We start from the raw sequence: 213 nt of genomic DNA on the forward strand, positions 1-213 counted from the left end.
GAGCTGTGTTGGAGCTGCTGAATGAGTCTTTGTCCTGAGTGGAGAAGTTCTGTGGGAGCCACAAAGACACCAGGGCCTCCACCTCCTCCTCCACCACCTCCTCCTCCTCCACCTCCTCCTCCACCTCCACCTCCTCCACCTCCTCCTCCACCACCTCCTCCTCCTCCACCACTCTACATTACACCTCCTCCATCTCCATCACCTCCATCAGCC

The sequence above is a fragment of the Pseudoliparis swirei genome, chromosome 5, assembly GCF_029220125.1.
Source record: "Pseudoliparis swirei isolate HS2019 ecotype Mariana Trench chromosome 5, NWPU_hadal_v1, whole genome shotgun sequence".
In the NCBI taxonomy this organism is placed as follows: domain Eukaryota; kingdom Metazoa; phylum Chordata; class Actinopteri; order Perciformes; family Liparidae; genus Pseudoliparis; species Pseudoliparis swirei.